Genomic DNA, 12,502 nt, shown 5'->3' on the forward strand with positions numbered 1-12,502 from the left:
GTCTTGCAGTGAGTTGGAGTCCTGTCACGACAGTCTTAATAAAGACCAAGCCTATTGGCTGCTGTTTTGCTCCAATTTTCCTGGTTGGTGTCCTTGCTTTTTGTCCAAGGGAGCCCTTGGATTTCTCCCTTAACAGTTTGGTGACTGTGCTCAGGGACTCTTAGTTCTCCTGTGAAGACGAGGGGGGAGATAGAGGGGATCAGGCACCACTGGGCAACCTTAGCCCAGGGATCCTTTTTCTCTCCCTGCCTTCCCTTTGTGGGAGGTAATCAACTGTCACCAAAGGCTCAGCCAGGAGGAGCAAAGGCAAGGTCAAGCCGGCCAACTAAGGATCCTGGGATCCACGAGGGATGTTCCTAGGACGTGAGTATGGTTTGAAATTAGTGCACTGGGAGGGGGTGGAAGGATAACATCTCCACGACAACCAAAGCTTTCCTTTTTTTCCACTCCCCGACCCGATCCCTCGGAGTACGGCCAGAGAAGGTCATGGGAAACCTTTTCCTTTCTCTCTCCTCGACCCGATCCATCAGAGTTTGCCCAGAAAGGGTCATAGAAAATCTCTCTCTCTCTCTCTCTCTCTCTCTCTCTCTCTCTCTCTCTCTCCCCCCGACCCGATCCCTCGGAGTACAGCCAGAGAAGGTCGTGGAAAACCTTTTTCTCTCTCTCCTCGACCCGATCCATCAGAGTTTGCCCAGAAAGGGTCGTGGAAAACTCACCACTTTCCTGAAGGATACCCTTCAACCTGATCCTTCGGAGTACGGCCAGAGAAGGTCAAAGGGACTTTACCTACTCCTATACTCTTCTCCTTAAATCAAACGAAGCCGCACCTCTGGCATGGCGACCCTTGTTGGGATGACTCGTGTACCTGAGAACGCAAGGTTGTTTGTTCCTTTCCAAACTTTTGATTTCTCGGGTCCCAATCTGGCATTGCGATGTGCAAGTGTCCAGTAGGGAATCCCGTATCTAGCATTTGAGATCAGGCAGGAGGTTGCTGTGGACGGTAGAGCGGGAGGTTCACCGAAGAAGACAGGGCCCCGCACTAGGATTAGTTTGTTTTATAAGCAGCTCTGAGTGACTTCCGGATCTGTTGTTTTTCCGGGTTAAGAGACCCGTGGTTTGCAGGCCAGTTGCCTGTGGTTTTAGTTGTAGGCAGGGATTGCCTGGTTTTAGATTTCTGCTAGCCTTCTCTGGTCCAATCCGTTGGAGTTTGGCCAAAAAGGGCCACGAGGGGCACCTGAGTGTTAGACTGAATATGGTTTTCACCCACCAGCCTTTCCTCACCTCCGATTTAATGAACTGGTCAGATAAAATGCCTTCCCTCCGAGATGACCCCGATAAATGCCATCGACAAGGAGCCACTATCTTTTCCACTCATAATCCAACATGGACTGACGTGCACTTGTTGTTATGAGCCCTTTTTAATGAAGCTGAGAAGAGGGAGATACTGGTGAAGACAGAGGAAGCTTCGAGCAGACCTGACCATCAAGCAGACAGACCCACTGATATGCCCCCTTTGACAGCCCAAAACCTCCTGAATGACCCTGCCTGGGATTATAACATAACTGGGGGTATATGGGGTTTGAAGATATTTAAGAAAGCTATCTTGGATGGCTTGCAAGCTGCAGGACAGCAAACAGTGGACAAGGACCCGATGAACACCCTTCCGATTATTATACCTGATTGGTGTCCGCAATCAGAACCTGGGGTGGGATCAACCCTGAAAGTCCACAACATGAGGTTAGTGTTAAGGGATTCTTTAAAGACCAAGCCACAGCCGACATACGGAAGGCATTAAACGCACACCTCGGCTACAACGGGAAAACAATAAATGAGATCCTCTCTATTGCCAAGTCAGTTTTTAATTCAAGAGATGAGCGAAAAAGGAAGGACCAGAGGGGAGAATCCCCACAAGTGCTAGTTTACACAACCGGGGTTCCCCCTCCTAGGGAAAGGCAGAAGGGAAGAAAACATGAACAGCCAGACAGACGTGTCTGTTTCCGTTACAATGAGGAAGGACACATCAGAAGGAGCTGCCCATTCTTAACCGGACACCAAGAATCCAGGCCCGGGAGATCAGACTATAAGAGAGGCAAGGACACTGAGGCTGGAATACAGGGAACCGGCTAACCCCAGGCTCAGGGAACTCCCCCCGATTATGGGTCCTCCCAAAGGGTGCGTCCTCCTCCTTTACCGCGACCTAAGAGTCTCCCCAAGAACACCAATCCTTTCAACCACCCAAAATGCCCTGCCAACCCTTCCACGAAATGGTAATGGAGGAATACAATGACTACTGACAATCAGAAGCAGATCCCGCCTCTTTCCCTTTCCTTTGCCCTATTCTACAACCATCATCCTCAGATCCTACAATCTTACGACTGTCTGCTAGACACGGGGGCCACCTGTTCTACTCTCACAAATAGTCACTTGACCCCAGGAGAAGAAACCAGGACTGTAATGGGACTGGACGGGATTCCTAGAGTTTGCCCCCTTTCCTTTTTTTTTTATTGATTTTAATTCATTTTGCTACATCAAACATTAAAACATACCAAAAAAAATACATAACACATACATACAAAAAAGGAGTACATAAAAAAATAAATAATAATTAAAAAAACAAAAGAAAAAACATCTCCTAACATAAGACACCAACAAATTAACTTCCATTAACTAAATAACTAAATAACACACAACATTAATTGACTTCCCTTCATCTCGGTTTCAGAATATATTATATGATTTTTTATCTGCAGTTTCTTTTCCTCAAAAGACTCTTTACGTCACAAGTGTTACGTCACACCTACTGTGATTTTTAGATTTTTTACCTCTGTTTCCATGTATGTCATAAATTTATTCCATTCTTTATTAAACTTTATGTCTTTTTGATTTCTTATTTTCTGTGTCATTTTTGCCAGTTCTAAATAATCAAATAGTTTGGTTTGCCATTCGTTTATAGTTGGGATTTTTGATGTCTTCCAATTCTGCGCTATTAGAGTTCTGGCAGCCACTGTCGCGTACTGAAAGAGTGTTTGGTCTTCCTTTTTGATTTCCTGCCCAATTATCCCCAGCAAAAAGGCTTCGGGTTTTTTTATAAAGGTATATTTGAGTATTTTTTTTAGTTCATTGTAAATAGATTCCCAGAATTTTTTGATAGACTCACACAACCACCACATATGATAGAAATCGCCCTCCTTGATCTTACACTTCCAACATAATTTATCACCAGTTTTATATATTTTTTCCAATTTTACAGGCGTTACATACCACCTGTACATCATTTTATACATATTTTCCCTGAGTGTTGTGCATGCCGAGAATCTCATACCTTTATTCCATAATGCCTTCCATTTATCAAACTCTATGTTATGTCCGAAGTCCATTGGCCATCTCACCATTACCTCCTTTACTTCTTCATCTTTGGTGTCCCATTCAAGTAGCAGGCTATATATTTCCGATAGAAGTTTTGCTTTACTTTCTAGTATTTCAATCTGAAATCTAGATTTTTTCTCACTTATCCCATTCTTTTTATCCTCAGACCATATAGAATTAATTTGGTGAAATTGGATCCATCCTGTCAATTTGTTCTTTATTTCTGCATAAGGCCTAATCCTCCAACCAGTCTCTGTTTTTACTAGCAGGTCTTCATAGGTCCATCTTTCTCCTTTGATGTTTATTTTTTTTATTGTCAGGATATCAATTGGCGATAGCCACCAAGGGCTCTTCTGTTCCAATAATTTTTTGTTTCTTTCCCACACTTCCAGCAGTGGTCCTCTAAAAATGTGGTTAGAAAATCCTTTATGGACCTTTCCCTTGTTACGCCATAGGTAAGAGTGCCAACCAAATCTTATATTAAATCCTTCTAGATCTAACAAGTCTTTATTTTTAATAACAATCCAATCTTTGACCCAGCAGAGACACGAGGCTTCATAATACAGCTTTAAATTTGGAACTGCAAATCCTCCCCTATCTCTTTGATCTGTAAGTAATTTAAATCTAATTCTGGGCCTTTTCCCTTGCCAGATAAATTTAGAGAGTATTTTCTGCCAATCTTTGAATACTGAGGTTCCCCTGATTATCGGTATATTTTGAAATAGGAACAACAATTTCGGTAATAGACTCATTTTAATTGCCGCCATTCTACCCGACCAAGAAAGTTTTATTCTATTCCAGGTATCTAAGTCCTTCCTTATTTCTTTCCATGTGGTTATGTAATTATCTTCCTTCAAATTTATATTTTTCATCGTTAACCAGATTCCAAGGTATTTTACTTTTTTTGTTACTTTGATACCAGTTTGAGATTCAAGATGGTTTTTTACCTCCTCTTTCACATTTTTAGTCATCATTTTAGTTTTTGTTCTATTTAGTTTGAAACCAGATAATTTTCCAAATTCTTCTAACAGATCTAACACCTTACTAACACTCTCTTTTGGATCCTCCAAAGACAACATAAGATCGTCCGCATATGCTTTCAATTTGTATTCTTTCACTCCAATATTTATTCCGCGTATCTCTGAAGCTTTCCTTATCTTATTTGTAATTATCTCTAACATCATAATAAACAGAAGAGGTGACAGAGGGCACCCCTGCCTTGTACCCTTCGAGATTTCAAAGAATTCTGTTAAGGGGGAGGGGGAGGGAACAGCTGCAGTCGCCTGTGGTTCCTGCGCAATGTTTGCCATCTTGCCAAAGGTTGCAGGCAGCTTTACCTGCAGCAATTGCATGTTGATTGCCCTCTTAAAAGACAAAGTCCAGCAACTGGAGGAACGTGTAGCTACGCTCCAAAGAATTAGAGAGCTGGAGCTCTTCTTGGAAGCAACAGAGCACACCGTCTCCACCAAGGAGGAGACAGGGGACTCCCCTGAGAAGGAGGCTAGTTCACCAACACAGGAGCCAGATATATGGAGAAACGTGACTCAAAGAAGTAGGAGGCCCAGGGTTCGCTCTGATTGTTTAGAAATACACAATCGCTTTGAGGTCCTCTCCCCTAGCATGGAAGACGAAGAGCAGACTCCATTTGAGGATCTCTCCCTCATTACAGTCGATCAGGTATATGAAGACGAGCAGCAAAGTCAGTCCTCAGGGAATGTGCAGGCGACCTTGGAATGGACAGCTCACGGAAGAACCCCGACCAGACCTAAGAGGAGGCGTGTAGTGGTGATAGGGGATTCCCTACTGAGGGGAACAGAAGCAGTTATCTGTGGGCCTGACAAGATGTCTCGGGAAGTGTGCTGTCTCCCCAGGGCTAAGATCCAAGATGTAACTGAACGACTGCAAGGAATCATAAAACCCACTGACAAATACCCCTTCCTCTTGGTTCATGTGGGAACCAATGACACTGCAAGCAATAGCCTCCAGAAGATCAAAAGAGATTACGAGGCTCTGGGCAGGAAATTGAAGCAATTAAATGCACAAATTGTTATCTCATCTGTCCTCCCAGTTGAACGACGTGGCCCAGGGAGAGAGGGAAAAATAGTGGAAGTGAACAACTGGCTTCGCAAATGGTGTAAACAGGAACGGTTTGGATTCTTAGATCACGGAATGCAGTTTCTTGAAGATGGACTTCTGGCAAGCGATGGGCTGTACCTCACAACGGTTGGGAGGAATGTTTTTGCAAAAAATCTCAGAAACCTCATCAGGAGGGCTTTAAACTGACTAATGTGGGGGAGGGAGACAGTGGTCCTGAAGGTAGGAGTCTATCAATTGATGAAGATGATCATCCAAATGTCATAGACCGAATGGAGCAAACAGCACGCAGACCTAGTGGTGGGAGGAAAAAATCCTTAAATAAGAGACACGGGGGAATGATTAATGGACTTCAATGTCTGTACACTAATGCGCAAAGCATGGGAAATAAACAAGATGAGCTTGAGCTCCTGGTGCAGCAAACTAAATATGACATAATAGGAATCACTGAAACCTGGTGGGATAAGTCCCACGATTGGAATGTAATAATGGAGGGATACAATCTATTTCAGAGAAACAGACCAGACAAGAAAGGAGGAGGAGTGGCGTTATATGTCAGGGATGTGTATACCTGTGAAGAGATCCAAGATTTAGAACCTCAAAGCCAAAGTGAGAGCATTTGGGTCAAAATTAAGGGAGAGAAGAATAACAGTGACCTCATTGTGGGAGTTTACTATAGATCCCCAAGCCAAACGGAGGACATAGATGATGCCTTCCTGGAACAGATGGCCAAGCATGCAAAAGGAAGGGAGATAGTAGTAATGGGGGACTTCAATTACCCGGATATTTGTTGGATGTCAAACTCAGCCAAGAGCATAAGGTCAAACAGATTCCTCACTGGCCTTGCAGACAACTTCATTGTCCAGAAAGTGGGAGAAGCAACAAGAGGAACAGCCATTTTAGATCTGGTCCTAACCAATGTTGATGACCTGGTTAGTGGGGTAGAAGTGGAAGGATCATTAGGCGCGAGTGATCATGCTCTTCTGAAGTTTACTATACAGCGGAAAGGAGCAGCCAAGCATACTAGGACACAATTTCTCGACTTTAAGAAAGCCGACTTCATAAAACTTAGGGAAGTGCTGGGTGAGATCCCATGGACAGTAATACTAAAAGGAAAGGGAGTTCATGATGGCTGGGAGTTTGTTAAGAGGGAGATAGTAAAAGCACAACTTCAGGCAATACCAATGAGACGGAAACATGGAAGGTGCCTAAAGAAGCCAGGGTGGCTATCTAAAGAACTTTTAACTGAGTTAAGATTAAAAAAGGATGTGTACAAAAAATGGAAAAGGGGGGAAACCACCAAAGAGGAATTCAAACAAATAGCCAGCACGTGTAGACACAAAGTCAGAAAAGCTAAAGCACAGAATGAACTCAGGCTTGCTAGAGAGGTTAAAAGCAACAAAAAAGGCTTTTATGGGTATGTTCGTAGCAAAAGGAAGAACAAAGAAACAGTGGGGTCACTCAGAGGAGAAGATGGTGAAATGCAAACAGGGGACACAGAAAGGGCTGAGCTCCTCAATGCCTTCTTTGCCTCAGTCTTCTCCGATAAAGAAAACAATGCCTGACCTGAAGAATGTGGAGCAAATGATTCAGCAGAGGAAACACAGCCCAGAATAAATAAGGAGATAGTACAAGAATACTTGGCTAGTCTAGATGTATTCAAGTCTCCAGGGCCAGATGAACTGCATCCAAGAGTATTAAAAGAACTGGCAGATGTGATTTCAGAACCACTGGCAGTCATCTTTGAGAATTCCTGGAGAACAGGTGAAGTCCCGGCAGACTGGAGGAGGGCAAATGTTGTCCCTATTTTCAAAAAGGGGAAAAGAGAGGACCCAAATAATTACCGCCCAGTCAGTCTGACATCAATACCAGGGAAGATTCTGGAGCAGATAATTAAGCAAACAGTCTGTGAGCACCTAGAAAGGAATGCTGTGATCACCAATAGTCAGCATGGATTTCTGAAAAATAAGTCATGTCAGACGAACCTGATCTTGTTTTTTGACAGAATTACAAGCCTGGTAGATGAAGGGAACGCAGTGGATGTAGTCTACCTTGATTTCAGCAAGGCATTTGACAAGGTGCCCCATGATATTCTTGTAAAGAAGCTGGTAAAATGCGGTCTTGACTATGCTACCACTCAGTGGATTTGTAACTGGCTGACTGACCGAACCCAAAGGGTGCTCATCAATGGTTCCTCTTCATCCTGGAGAAGAGTGACTAGTGGGGTGCCACAGGGTTCTGTCTTGGGCCTGGTCTTATTCAACATCTTTATCAACGACTTGGATGATGGACTCAAGGGCATCCTGATCAAATTTGCAGATGACACCAAACTGGGAGGGGTGGCTAACACCCCAGAGGACAGGATCACACTTCAAAACGACCTTGACAGATTAGAGAACTGGGCCAAAACAAACAAGATGAATTTTAACAGGGAGAAATGTAAAGTATTGCACTTGGGCAAAAAAAATGAGAGGCACAAATACAAGATGGGTGACACCTGGCTTGAGAGCAGTACATGTGAAAAGGATCTAGGAGTCTTGGTTGACCACAAACTTGACATGAGCCAACAGTGTGACGCGGCAGCTAAAAAAGCCAATGCAATTCTGGGCTGCATCAATAGGAGTATAGCATCTAGATCAAGGGAAGTAATAGTGCCACTGTATTCTGCTCTGGTCAGACCTCACCTGGAGTAATGTGTCCAGTTCTGGGCACCACAGTTCAAGAAGGACACTGACAAACTGGAACGTGTCCAGAGGAGGGCAACCAAAATGGTCAAAGGCCTGGAAACAATGCCTTATGAGGAACGGCTAAGGGAGCTGGGCATGTTTAGCCTGGAGAAGAGAAGGTTAAGGGGTGATATGATAGCCATGTTCAAATATATAAAAGGATGTCACATAGAGGAGGGAGAAAGGTTGTTTTCTGCTGCTCCAGAGAAGCGGACACGGAGCAATGGATCCAAACTACAAGAAAGAAGATTCCACCTAAACATTAGGAAGAACTTCCTGACAGTAAGAGCTGTTCGACAGTGGAATTTGCTGCCAAGGAGTGTGGTGGAGTCTCCTTCTTTGGAGGTCTTTAAGCAGAGGCTTGACAACCATATGTCAGGAGTGCTCTGATGGTGTTTCCTGCTTGGCAGGGGGTTGGACTCGATGGCCCTTGTGGTCTCTTCCAACTCTATGATTCTATGATTCTATGATTCTATGAGTCAGCGAAAAGCCAGACTGTCCAGATATGTGGCATCGAGTATTTTATTATTTACAGCAAATTAAGTAAACAAACATGACTAGCAGTGTGAGCAGAGTCTCACACAAACATCCTCTCAGTCAGAGAGAGAAGAACAAAGAGCGGAAGTTTTTCAGTCATACTTCCGTTCCCACACATACAATGGTAATGAATGTAAACATGGGATCATGTGACCCAGCAATAGGAGAATGAAAATACTAACACCGCTGCGCAAATATGCTTCTAAATCAAGACTAATTGGACTGATCATAGCCATTCCCGTGCTTGCTGTACGTTGGTCATTTATTTGTTACGACAAAGACTTGACCTCTCTGAAAATAAAGAAAGGAGAACCCCCAGACAATGCATGTTTAGCTTTTAAAAAATTTACATTTAGCACAAAAATGGTAAGAAGTCCCATCCCACAAATGTCAGCGATGTGTATGCAAACATAAAAAGAACATCACACGTTAGGAGGGGCTGCAGCAGGTCAGACAGGTTAGAAATTACATGTCAATCAAGTCAGTTGTGAATTGCAGGGCTTACACCTTTCCAGACAGAGTTTTCGTAATGCATTGAGGTTCTGAATAGTTATCACAAGTTCCATTTGAATGACAACACAAGTACGGTATTTTTCGCTCTATATGACGCCACCGACCATAAGACGCACCTAGTTTTTGGAGGAGGAAAACAAGGGGGGGAAAATATTCTGAATCCCAGAAACCAGAATAGCAAGAGGGATTGCTGCACAGCGATCCCTCTTGCTCTTCTGGCTTCAGTGAAAGCAACGCAAAGCCTCTTCAGGGCAGCGGGAGAAATGCTCCCACTGCCCTGAAAAGGCTTTGCGTGGCTATAGTGTGCGTCTTATAAAGCTAAAATACGGTAACCAATAGGATGGGAAAACACTGCTATGTCCATTGTCAATTGCCACCATGAAGAAAAACTCTTCTGGACCTTTCTGCTGAGGAGGAGGAGCCTCCGTGACTGTGTGCTTGGGGGTTCATGGCAGACCAGGGTTCCCATGACAAGATTTCCTAAGTGAAACAAGCGCAAGAAGGTGTTTCTGCTTCACGCAGGAAGTGAACATTGCCCGTGGTGTGCCATTGACACAGTGGAGAGTCCCATTCACAGAAACAGCGCGATGGCCTGAGCATTGCCCTGAGCAGGTGCTGGGGGGGGGGAGGGGGCTGTGCTGCAACCATCTTTTTGTTAGGATATTTCCGTTCCACCTTAAACAGGGAGCAGGCTGCTGTTTGAGTCACAGTCTGCGTACTTCCGGCTCACAGGAAGTTTCTGTTTTAGTATATAGCTGTTGTTTTCTCTCTCTGTGCCTGGACACGCAGCTGGCAGTCATGTTTTTCTTTGTTCTGACCAACGCTGAATAAAGTTGTAAATAATGCTCTCCTGAGTGCATCTTTCATTGTGCAAATGCTGCAAAGGGCGTGCACAAGTCCTTGGAATGTGGACAGATGTTTCTGAGGCTTGTGTTGCTAATTGACTGATACTGCGTTTCTACGGGAGGTTGATGGATCGTCCGGAGACGGCATGGGGGCATGATGGCCTTTGTCTCCCTGGCAGTATCCCAACACTTTTGACAGCAGAGGTTATGGCATGTTGGCCCTTTAAACTCTAAATATCCCCTGGAAGTGAGCCTCTGTTGGGAGAGAACTGGCATGGGGGGGCTATTGTTTCAGGATGCAGTACTTTGAGAGGACATATCGATGCAAACATGGGCAGGCATCTTCTCTGTTCTCTCTTTGGAGATCCGTTGTAACTGCGTAACATGGTCATCCATGAACATGGTCTTAACAGTGAGTCCATAAGTGACTGTGGAGGCCAATTCTGGATCCACACGTCCTTCCAAAGTGGGGAGATAGGTTTCTGGGCGGGAGTTGAGCACAGTGACGATTGGCCAAAGGTCCTTCCTCTTACCATCCGTGGCTCCATGAAAAGGTCTGAAGGTGGGGGGGGGGCAGTACGGTGCTTATGACGGCACTCATGTATCAGAAATGCAACTATGATCTAACAGCCCTGGGAATCTGAGGAGTCTGCTGGTTCATTTAGGCCAATGGCTCATTGTCATTCCTCATCCTGTTCTCACAGTGGACAACCCAATGTCTCCATTGAAAGCCCTGGCTGGACCTGAGCACAACAGCCCTCTCCCCTGTGGAGGCAGAGCAGGACTTTGGGGGCTTGTAGCCTTTTCAAGCTTTAAGCACCCCGATTCTTTGAGAAGGTGTGAGCAGCTCCCTTGGGACCCTCCGGTCCTGCTTCTCTAGTTTCCCACTGTGAGCTACAGGGTGTTGGACTAGTTGGGCCTTTGGTCGGATCCAGGTGCAGGTCTCTCTCCGGAGGTCCTGTGCAAATTTTCAGGCCAAACATGCCCCCCCTATTGATTTATGCCAAATGTTAGAGCAGCATTGCAAACATGTTTTCCTCCAGCTCTGCAGCTGCTGCTTGAGCCATTCAAGACACCAGAAAGTTATCTAGGTGAGATTTCTTCCACTTATAATTATCAAAATCATAGTGATTTCTTCTTCTAAAAGCTCAAGAGATATTTCTGGAGATTGCATCAGAAGCACCAACAGCATGACATTATTAATTGTACCTGGACTGGAAAAGAAAAAGTGTTGGAGACAGAGTGAGTCAGGATTTGGAGCAGGTGAAGGGCTGGGGGGAAGAGGGAAGCCAGAGCTGAGCCCCACCCACCCCAGGAAAGCCACTGCAGCTTTGGTCTTGCGAGAGTCTTGTGATTCTCCTGCTTGGCTGGGTCAGGAAGGAAGAGGAGCCACACACAACAGGTGTGAAGGAGGCAGAGCCAGGATGAGATCCCTGCTGCTCCTGCTGCTAATTTGCTCCCAAGGAGTTTGTGTGAAGCAGAAGGCAAAATGCTCCTTGAATCTGACCAGAGATCAAACTGATGCTCGCAATTACTACCGGCCTGGAGACTTTCTCATTGGTGGGATCATATCTCCAAAACGTATTTTGCAACGTGATCCATTTGTTTTTCGTCAGACACCCTTCACCAGGATTTTGTAGTAAGTAATTCTTTACAGAGGTATGTCAAAGTCCTTAAGCACCCCAGGTCCCTATCTCTGAAGGAGAGATCCTTTCCCCAAGATTGGGGAATCTGGGGTCCTCCAGAGATTCCTGGGCTTGCCTGACTGACCTTTGGCCTTGATGGAGCTGACGGGAGTTGGAGTCCAGTAAAAGATTCCCCCCGAAGCCTCTCCTATTGCCTTGCATCTTACAGGTTGGTGACACAAGAATGCAAGAGAATCTGGTCAGGGATCAAAGGGATCCCCTGAGGTTTCCTACCTGCAGAAAGGAGGTGAGGATGGCATAAAACTCAGGCAGTTTCCACGGTTCCAAGATCTGATTTATTACTATTCTGTTTGTACAATTTATAAACTGCTTCATCAGAATTGCCTTTAAGGAATGCAATAGTTTTGAATATAAAATGTTAAGATCCTCTGGGTGATGTTTGTTGGCTGAAGAGAGAGAAAGCTATGTTTTCTACAAAATGAATAAATAAAACAATAAAAGCCAGGAGAGTTCCATGCTATGGTGTCAGATCTCTTAAACATGGGCAATTCTTCTTCTACTCCTTCTTCTTCTTCTACTTCTTCTTCTTCTTCTTCTTCTTCTTCTTCTTCTTCTTCTTCTTCTTCTTCTCCTCCTCCTCCTCCTCCTCCTCCTCCTCCTCCTCCTCCTCCTAGGTAAAGATATTTTTTGAGGTCCTAGACTCAAATTGCTCCTAACACTTTCCCGACTTGACCCCCATTTTTCCTTCTGAATAACACCTGGGGAATGTGTACAG

At 44.7% G+C, this 12,502-nt stretch overlaps 1 protein-coding gene across 1 annotated transcript in view; it reads right to left on the bottom strand.

Annotated features, from left to right (window-relative positions):
- Positions 1-12,502, bottom strand: part of LOC310745974 (uncharacterized protein) — a 618,230-nt gene that overhangs the window by 533,262 nt on the left and 72,466 nt on the right. Inside the window, exon 9 of the transcript XR_014540461.1 lies at positions 7,831-8,144. The gene's annotated coding sequence lies outside the window, so the exon portion shown is untranslated. The remainder of the gene's footprint in view (positions 1-7,830; positions 8,145-12,502) is intronic.

The sequence above is a fragment of the Podarcis filfolensis genome (assembly GCF_964270895.1).
Source record: "Podarcis filfolensis genome assembly, chromosome: 12".
In the NCBI taxonomy this organism is placed as follows: domain Eukaryota; kingdom Metazoa; phylum Chordata; class Lepidosauria; order Squamata; family Lacertidae; genus Podarcis; species Podarcis filfolensis.